Raw genomic sequence first — 10,265 nt, forward strand, 5'->3', positions numbered from 1 at the left:
AAAATATTTTTTGCGCCTTGCACCTGCACTGCATATTAGTATAGACACGGTCACTAAAATATCTCAAAAAATAAAAAACAATATAACCTTAAATTCGTCAAAAAGAAACCGTGTATATGCGAAACAGGTGACGAATCAAGCTCAATCTTAGCGTTTCAGAGATCAAATATACGAAATGTATAAAACAGTAAGTAGTTTTTTCAATCGAAACATAATTTACTACAATTATTTCAGAGAAAATTGTTAGTCTGGGTAGTATCCACAAAGATCCAAAAGATATACAGCTAGTTGAGATGTAGAACATCCCTTCATACATTGTTGGATAATATAGGATTTAAGTGGTGTAAAGATAATCCACGAAGGGGTTTAATGCAACTTCCAGAGATTTAAAAACATATAATAAAATCAAGGAAGAAATATATCAATTTATATATTTATTAAAAGAGACAATATTTCAGAATGGTACATTGGGTTGTTGGTTGGCAAGATGATAATAAATATAGTATAAATACAACAAAGTTTTATGGAAAAAGGTAAACGTTGGAATAACTATTGATAAGGTTTTGTTAGTCATAACATAATGCATCAATGCATTATGGAAAGTCTCGCTTTATGGAAAGAGGCATTGTCGAAAATAACACCTTCGATTTGTTTGAGCTCGATCAGATACATTGAAGAAAAAATTCACAAATGGTAGAATTTTAAGCAAGTTTTATTTGATTGAAAATAAACAGCTTGTTTATTAACTTGACTAGTATTTCTGCAAGTGATTAAATCAAACTTTATGACTGTTAGTTTTTGATTCAATGCTGACGATTACCAAGACAAGGTGATGAAAGAGGAAACCATTAAAGGTCAATATACAATTAATATACTTTGATTCTAGGGAATTGTATTATAGAGTGTGAAAGCTTTACGAGCATGTGTGTTTTTCTTCAGAATATACATGAACGTTTGAAACGAAATAGAGAAATAACACTAACAGTTTTGCAGATATGGCAAATGCATTAAGGAGAATGCAGTGATTTAATGTAGTTTTATCAAGAAAGATGTATACAGATAGTAACAGGAGAAACTAAAGAGATATATAGTAATGTGATAATGACTTTAGAAGGATTCATTGCATCGAAAGAAACAAGAACTAAGCGTAAAACATAAATATGCTTTCTAATGAAAGTAAAGTACATTACTCAGATATACAATTGTTAATTAAGTGCATAAGGCCTTCGGGGATACCACTACATACAAAAAGGCTTCTAGAACCCTACTGATACTAGTATGGAAAAAGCTCAATGTATATATAATAAAACAACTCTAACCTATAAATTATTGTGGCTGCAAAATTAATTGTACTTTTAAGTTCTTCGATAATAAATGTATTTGATGTACTATAATGTTAAAATAAATTATATTTAATAGAATATTTGTTCAATTATTTTATTTATATTAAAATTTTGTTATATGTCAGAGCCTAAAAGTACTAAAACTTAGAATAGCTGCGGCAACACTGCGACGTTTCCCGTGTCTATTTTGATTTGACTATATATACTAATGAACTAATAATTTAATTTCTAAACGCAATATTCTTTATGTCAGCCATAGTGAAAATGGCGCTAAAAATAAATAAACAACAAATGTACCATAGAAACCAAGTGAGCCAATCAGATCCTGTCGCTGCTTATGTCGTAGCGATTAAATCAAGTAATAAGTTAAAAGTAGCACTATCTGGCATATATGTTGGACGTCGCGAAACATTTCCCCAAAATTTTCTCTAATGTTAAATCTCTCGGCATTCATCTATCTTTACAGATGAAAGAGGAATGAAGAGGATGAATATCAAAAACGAATTAAATATTTAATTATTTCCCTCTTAGTATCTCCAAAAATAATCATTTAAAATGAAATACACCAACTAATATCGTATACGATGAACAGGGGAGGCTTCCGTATCTAATATTTGTTTGGTTATTGTGTTCATATTTCATCCAATAATGTTCCGCATATATTTGTATTTTTCCTTAGAACATCCTCTCGATTTACCGATTTCTACCTGATTGAATCACGATTTTTTCGTCCTGTTTGGTCGGAATAGGACGACTTAGAGACGCTCGAGTGCTCCTTATCGAACGATTTTTGACATTTCTCCATGGACAGATGACACATGTTTATCTAAAAATTCTGACAAAGCCACCCCCCACGGTCGAGATCCTTCCTTCGGCGGTAACATAATATTTTTGTGTAATATTCCTCAGATTAAGCGATATGTTTACGTTGGAATTATTCCCTTTTTTTAAGTGACGTAGTCGAGCGCAAGAAATGGGATCGGATCCGACCGTGGACATGATAATGGAAATATGTTTTTCTATTTTCCGGGGTTGTTCGAGAACGAAGGTTTATGTTTTTTGCTTGGATGAGTCCGAATATGGTCCGAAGATTACGATATTAGGTTGCGTCTAGTTGGCAAACAAGATCGGGCGACACATGTGTAAACAGGGTAATATTTTTTATTGTCACGGTGGATGTTGTTAGACAAAATTAAATTGTAATTGAAAACGGTCAGTTCGGATTATCTTTGAAGGTATATGACAGCGGTGTTTGGAATCTTAACTGTGTGTTAAATTTCTTGAACTAAACCAGGTGTATGTTCACTTTTAAAACTTAATAATATATCTTCATTCGTATATTAAAACTTAAATTTTATTTGTATAGGCGTCATCGAAACTTGTGATGTCAAAACGTCGCAATGTTGCCACATCAACTCTGTGGTTGAGTTCAGTTTGGCTTTGACATTGGACAAAATATTAATCTAAATAAAAATGTTATCAAACATATTTAGTTTATCTTAATATTATAGTACATCTAATCCATATATTATCGAGGGACTTGAAACTACAATTAAGAACACAGGTCTAATAGTTTGTAGGTTAGAGTTGTTTTATTATATTTACATTAAATTATTTTCCAAATTTCCCATGAGGTAAAGTTCTAGGAGCGTTTTTTATGTAGTGGCATTCCCCTGGAGGCCTAATCCAACTAATTAAAAATTATATATCAAAGTAATGTATTTTACTTTCATTCGAGAGCATTTTTACCTTTTTACGTTTAGTTCTTGTTTCCTTCCATGGTGTTTTATTTGTCAAGTCATTTCGATATCACTCTATTTTTGAATTCATCTACTGCTGCCTGTGTCAACAATTTTTAAAACAATTAATCACTGAATTATGCCTAACGCATTAACAATATCTATAAAACAGTTAGTATTCATTCTCTCCTCATAGGTTCTAACCTAATGTTCATATTTAATTCTGAACAATTACAATCATATCTATGCACACAAATCTTTCACGCAGTACAATGCTATTTTCTACAGTTATATTCTATTAATTATGTGCATAACTTTAGTTGGCTCCACTCGCATCTCAGGAATTTCCAGCATTGCACAGCATTATCACATATCCTGATAGTTTCCTTTGGTCACTTTCATTCTCCGAGTCACTGTCAATCACTACACTGTTAATTTCCAATCTGTCTAAAACATGTTCAATATCCCACCATTTAGTTCTTAATGGAATATCCTTCTCGACCAGCATATCTATTATATCTTCTCCACCAGTATACTATGATATGGTGAATTGTCCATAAAAATAACTGACGGTTCCTCCAAGTTCTTCAAAAATTGATTTTCAAACCGCTACAAAATTAAGTTATCGTTCATTTCTCCATGGTAGCCTTGCCATTTCACCTTTGGACTTAGAAGAAAACACTTCTGGAAAACACTCTGCACCAGGAGTAAAAAAATTTCATTAATTTTTCTGTTTCCAGCATGAAGTAGTTCATCATGACATATAATTGCAATGAATTATTAATAAATGTTATGACTAACAAAACCTAATCGATAGTTATTCCCACGTTTATCTTTTTACATCATTTTTTCCAGCTATATTTATTATCATCTTGCCATGAGTGACCCAATAATAATTCTCCCTTGATTTTGTTATATTTTAGAAATTGTAATCTTTTAAAAGCAATGTCTGCACGTTCCATTAAACCCATTCGTTACTTATCTTTTCACCACTTAAATCTTATATTACCCAACAGTGTATGAAGGAATGTTCAAGATCCCTCAAATAGCTGCATTTATTTTAGCTTTTTATGGATAGTTTCAAGACTAATAATTTTCTTTGAAATAAGTCAAGCTGTTATTGATTCATCACCCGTTTCGCATAAAGACGGTTTCTTTTTGGTGAATTTTAGTTTATATTGTTTTTTATTTCTTGAGATATTTTAGAGTCCGTGTCCGTATCAATATTCAATGCAGTTGCAACACGCTAAAAATATTTTCTTGTCTGATTTTGTAACGAATTTACAAGTTGCGACAGGCAATACATTAAACATCTCGATGATAGTTTATCGATAAGTGATAATATTCAATTTACTCATAAAGTTCAAAGTCTTCATAAATATAGATTAGCTGCTTAATTTATATGAAATGGATCCAAATTCCACCTTCAGGCTACAAACAGGTCCATCTCTCCGGAAACCTGCTGATATTGCTGTTATTCCGAAAAAAAGAAACAAATTAGCTCCCTTTAAGTACCCTTCAATCAGTCTTCTGACCTCACTAACACAAAACGGCCGAGAGTCATTCTCTATGCTTTCTCATTGGAGCTGCAAAAATTAAAACGATATTCTTCAAGACAGCACAGTTCATTTTAATTAGAAAGAAATTGTTGGATTAACGCATGCGCATTTTCATTTATTTGAACTAATAAAGTCTGTAGGAACGATACTATTCAAAAGTCTAATATATATGAATAAATGTGACATTTACCTGTGGAATTATATGCACATTTTAATAATTACAAGTGTTATTAAACACATTTGGAAATAACAAGGCATATTTTGTTAAAACATTTTATTGCAAAAATCTGAAAAAATGACCGAGTGTAAACACATAAACATTTTTATAAAACTTCATCCATCAAATTTACATAAAGATTCGATATTATCTAATATTATTTACAAAAAATCGAGAAACAGTACGTCGTTCATCTATCTCAAAGTAAGATCCCCATCTTGCAGACCATCATACTTTTCAACTGAAAGAAGCCACCAGTCAATATAGCATTACTTCTACAAAACAATAACTTATTTACCTATGTTCTTGTATAAAATTGTGTTCTTCCCTTGTTTGTTTCACTCTTCCTCCTTTAGAGTAGTAGTCGTTAGATAATTAGGGTGTTGTTAACGGTTAATATGTTTTATATATTCGATTCAGATCAACCCATATTTGTAAATTTGATCTTTTCAAATTCTCAAATTTTCATTTCTGATTTCTTCTCTTATTCTAATTTCGCTTTACTCGGCCTTCGCTCACAAATTCTAATTCAAAAACACTTCACCTATGAAAAATAATCGTTACTAAAATACATCATGATTAAAAGAAATATTATTACCTTTACTTATTATTACTTACTATTACTTTTTTGCTACAATTTTTGATGAACAAACCCTAGTATTGAATTGACAACTGAACTGACTATCCACACTTTGGTTAACATATTGTACATTTATTAGTATAAAACGAATTGATGGTGAAAAGATATAATTACCTTTATATTAGTCCTAGTACAATTGTAAATTATTTATCTCATACCCTTTGCAATGTTTTTGTGTATACAACATGAGCAATTATCTTCTTGGATTCTTATTATTGTATTTGAAATCTGCAACTGCATAAATATTCTATATTTATTGTTCTTTTCATACGATCAATAGTAAATTTTATAATGGCCGATTATGGGCATGCAATACGTTAGGAAGGAAAAGAGATAGAGCAATATAGCCGATTAGAACATGACATATTTTCTGAAACATAAGAAAATTATATAAAACATATGTTATTAGGACAAACAAGATTAGTTAACCAAAATTTTCTATGGAAAAAGATAAAATTTATTGTTTATATTTTAAATTGTATATATTCAAATATTTAATATTAATCGTCTGTCTTACGCCACTGTCTTTCACAGCATGCTGTACATATTACATAAACATAGTAATGTCTAAAATAATAAATATATAATTAATGACAATACATCAGTACCAATAAATAAAATTTATTATCACTTCCCATATTTTATTTGTACTTCTTCATTATATTGTGATTTATTTAATTAATTAATTTTACGGTATATTAACATTATCCTATTCTTTGATGATTATTTAATTTTTGATTCCGACTGCCTTTATTCTGAAATCTCTAAATATCTCTAAGACAACCACCTGAAATATATGTGAAATGAAATAAATTTAATACATCAAAAAGTCTATTCATTTAACATTTTGTAACATGTGTTTCTTTGCGTATATCATACAAAGTAATTAATTAAAACAAAACCTTAATTATTTTGTTACACAATAGTTTTAACAAAATAGTTAAATTGCATTATATGATAAATTTAAACTACTCCAGTATATTTATTTAAATTTGTAATTTTAATCTATATTACAGCGGATTCCTAATAATCATAAAAGTGTAATATTAAAATAAAAATTAATTTTAAAATTTTCGCCCGAGCAGGGACTTGAACCCTGGACCCTTGGATTAAAAGTCCAATGCTCTACCGACTGAGCTACCCGGGCTGTGTGAAAGCATTGGTATGTAATTACTATGCTGAAGTGTTATTAAGTAATATAACAATATATATGTATTATAAAACTGCATTGATAAAACACGTCACTACAAAAAAGCTTTTTTAGCACTTCTACAATTAATTCAAATCAAATTTAAAAATGTTTATATAATTAATGTTTTTATGAGTTCAGTTTGAATTATATTAATCATTGATTAATTTCATTAGTATTTATTTAAACTTGGAAGCAAGTTGATATTAATTACTAAGAGTTATTTTGTTTCGCAAATATAATTCTACCACTCAAAATAGATGTCGTTAATATTGCTATTTGTACTTATTTGTTTCAATTTGTCGATGTCACAATAATTGTTTACTTCAACATTTGCTTTCACCATTTACCAAGCATTAAGAAATTAATTTTCTGAAAGTCACTCGATCCCGACTGTATAACCATTCCAAAATATTGCCCACCAGTAGGTTATTAAGCTAACAAATTCCATCTTCATGTTGCAAAAAATTTAGGTCCATATTTATATACGCACATATTGCTGTTGTTCCATAAAAAGAAGACAAATTCGAACCACCCAATTACCATCCAATCAGTCTGAGGTCACTATCAAAAATCGTCGAGAAGATAATTCTCTATGTTCTCAATGAAGCTGCGAAAATGAAAAATATCATCCAAGACTGGTAATTTCGATTTCGAATCAATCAATCAAGCTGCAAGACTACCGAGGAAATAAGCCGTATTTTTCATGGGTTTTAGGTTTAATTAGGGCCTTCACTGAAGTTAGGCATGGTTTAATATTCAACGCTATAAATCTTGACATCCCCAGTGATATTTAAACCTGAAACTAATATTTGGATACTTAATATTTGGAGCTTAAGTCAAAGATGGTGATCGATCAAGCCTAGTCTTCCACAGAATTGACTGACCCAGGTATTATTCAATATCTACGTGGCTGATGTCCCTAAAATTGAAACTGTAAAGTCCTAATTCTGTGCATATTAATCTGTCTTCGTTTTTAGAGAAACGGCGATGGCATTAGTTTCTAAATTCACGCACTTAAACGCGCAAAATTTCATTAAAGGAACTTCTGACTCTGCTATCGTAGTTGTTGTTGTTGCATATAGTGCAACAATATACTGATTCCCATCAAATTCTTATTTTACATGTTAATCCGGTCATTATTCCTCTACAGACCTAATATCTACTTCAAATTTGTTACACCCAACCAGATCAAACGGCGTTAAGTTTTTTAAAATAAACTCCTCAGGAGAATCTCAAACGCTCCATGGTTTGCCAAAAATAATCAAATTCACAGAGAAACTCACATTTCAGAAATCAAGCACTTTTAATCCAAATCTTTGCACAAACAAAAGCTCAGCTGAAGTTCTTCTGAAAACGCACTTGTTCGCGAGCTGGTAGAGATGATTCGAGCTTAGCACAGCGTCATCGCTAATCTCCCCTTTTTCCAGGTTGCAACGACCTCATTCGTCGCTGCAGTCATAGATTTTGCCCCAATATGGTAGCACCCAGTCGTGCAGGTTAAGAGGTTAATTGAAAGGTTCCCGACCTGACACATGGATGGTGCTACTAGAATTAAATCGATATGCTTTAGGTCTAACCCACAAAAGATGTGTGTGTAAATTTGACAGCTCTCTGATCATTAATTTGTGAATTTTAGCATTTTGAGTGAAGCAACTTTTGTTTTTATTTAAAAATGGATAAAAAGAAATATCGCCTGTTGATAAAATATTGCTTTTTGAAGGGAAAAGAATACGGATGAACTGACCTGGTGAAACGAGCACCGAAGACGGCGAACGCCGTGGATGCCCAAAACAGGTTGTTACAGACGAAAACACTAAAAAAATCGGCAAAATGATTTTGAATGACCGTAAATTGAAATTGAATGAAATAGCAGGAACTCTAAAGATATGAACTGAACGTGTACATCATATCATTCACGAATATTTGCGTATGAGAGCTTTGTGCAAAGTGGGTGCCGCCCGAGCTCACTTTTGACCAAAAACAACGACGAGTTGATGATTCGGAGCAGTGTTTGAAGATGATCGAGCGTAATTAACCCAATTTTTTGCATCGATATGTGACAATGGATTAAACATGGCTCTAGCATTTTACTCCGAAGTCCAACCCACAATCATCCGAGTGGACTGCACACGATTAACCCGTTCCAAAGCGTGGGAAAACGCAACAGTCGGCTGGCAAGGTTATGGCGTCTGTATTTTGGGATGCGCATGGAATAATTTTCATTGACGGCCTTGAAAAAGGAAGGACCATCAACAGGGAATACTACATAGTGTTATTGGACCGTTTGAAGGACGAAATCTCCGAAAAACGGTGGCATTTGAAGATGAAGAAAGTGCTGCTTCATTGAATCAAGAATCCATGAATTGGGCTTTGAATTGCTTCCTCATCCACCGTATTCTTCAGATCTGGCCCCCAGCGACTATTTCCTATTCTCAGATCACGAAAGAATGCTCGCTGGGAAGAAAGTTTCCTCGAATGAATAGGTGATCACCGAAACTGAAACGAAAAAATGTATTTTACTATAGTAGGCCGGAGACTTTTCAATTGACCTGTTATCTGTACTTTCGCAGGTTCCTTGCGCTCAATAATAGCTGCCCGGTTGGCGGGTGAATTTAATGCAGTAGCAGTAGCGACCCACAGCGATCAACTGTGAGGTGGTTTTTGTTTAGTGTATGAGTAAGCCCAGAGGACGTCTCACATAATCAGGTCCAACTTGTCACTCCAGGGCAAATCTCCGCGATCGGGTATACGTCATGCATACCACCGCCTAGTTTTTGACCACAACAAAATACTAATAATGCTGATCTGTAAATAAAAAATGTCTTCATACCATTTCCAAGTTATCAAAAAATGAATAACTTTATACTTTTTCTGGATAAAGCCATTATATGTCTAGAGAAATTGTTTGATTTCAATCGACCAATAGAGTTACTTTGACAAATTTTTTTTATGAATATTGATGGAAAATTAAGTTATGTATTACTCAGCACCTCATAACATTTATAAACATCTGTAAAATTGTTTCATACATATTCTGAGCCTACAGGGAAGGAATATTTTCTAATGAATGCAAATCAGGATAACATATATGTAATAAAAAAAGCTATAGAAGATCTGACAATAAATATCAGCAAAGGAAGAACACATTCATCAAAATAAATTGATAAATATTTTAGAAACAAATGTCGACCGACGATGACGAACGATAATCCCCCAGTTTCCCGCAGACCTAGCGTGCGCATCCGAGGAGATGCTTTACGAGTCTACGTTTTGCGCTTGCATAAATCCATCCTGACCCAATTAGCGACCGGAAAAAAAGTAAGTTACGACAAACAGATCGTGCCGCTTATTTACAGCCGTGCAAAACGACGTCGATAATCAATGTCACCCTTGTTCGTGTCCGTGGAATTCAAAGAAATATCGACATCCTATGTATGGAACACTTCCACCGACATACCGTTCGGATTCGGCTCGTTCCGCCCACTTCCCTGTGTCGTCGGTGCCCTTTTCATCATTTAATGACTGAATATTGACGTCCGAGGCGTCAGATTTCGCTTTCCGACTTTCCTATGCCG

General features: G+C 32.8%; 1 non-coding gene across 1 annotated transcript; it reads right to left on the bottom strand.

Moving 5' to 3' along the window:
* Positions 1–6,572: 6,572 nt before the first annotated feature.
* Positions 6,573–6,645, bottom strand: TRNAK-UUU (transfer RNA lysine (anticodon UUU)). The gene has a single exon. It is a non-coding gene; the product is annotated as a tRNA-Lys (tRNA).
* Positions 6,646–10,265: the final 3,620 nt, after the last annotated feature.

This window comes from Rhynchophorus ferrugineus, unplaced genomic scaffold (assembly GCF_030347505.1).
Source record: "Rhynchophorus ferrugineus isolate W39M unplaced genomic scaffold, kcgeb_rfMv2 rfM1, whole genome shotgun sequence".
NCBI lineage: Eukaryota > Metazoa > Arthropoda > Insecta > Coleoptera > Curculionidae > Rhynchophorus > Rhynchophorus ferrugineus.